The sequence below is a fragment of the Apaloderma vittatum genome, unplaced genomic scaffold (assembly GCF_000703405.1).
Source record: "Apaloderma vittatum isolate BGI_N311 unplaced genomic scaffold, ASM70340v1 scaffold13072, whole genome shotgun sequence".
Classification (NCBI taxonomy): domain Eukaryota; kingdom Metazoa; phylum Chordata; class Aves; order Trogoniformes; family Trogonidae; genus Apaloderma; species Apaloderma vittatum.
The window spans coordinates 1-342 of NW_009705342.1; positions in this window are offsets into that span (position 1 = coordinate 1).

Genomic DNA, 342 nt, shown 5'->3' on the forward strand with positions numbered 1-342 from the left:
AGGGCCCTTTTCTCCTGCTGGAGAGCACAGGTAATACAGCGGGGTTTGCGGTGCCAGCAAGGCCCCGGTTATTTAAATAAACCGGTTACATGAAGTGACACCGCACTTTAAACCATTTTAACCTGTTCGGGGTTGCTGTCGTGCTGCCCGTTGCGGAGCGGCGGAGGTTTCCCCGCCGGGGAGCGTCACCGCCGGGCGCGTACCTGATGCTTTTACTGCCTGCGAAACTCATTTTGAGAACGATACTTGGAAATCGAGCCACAAAACTTCCTTTGGCATATGAGCAGTCGCGCAGCTGTCTCGGCGTGTCACTTAGAAAAGTGAATCGACTTCGAGCGGTGG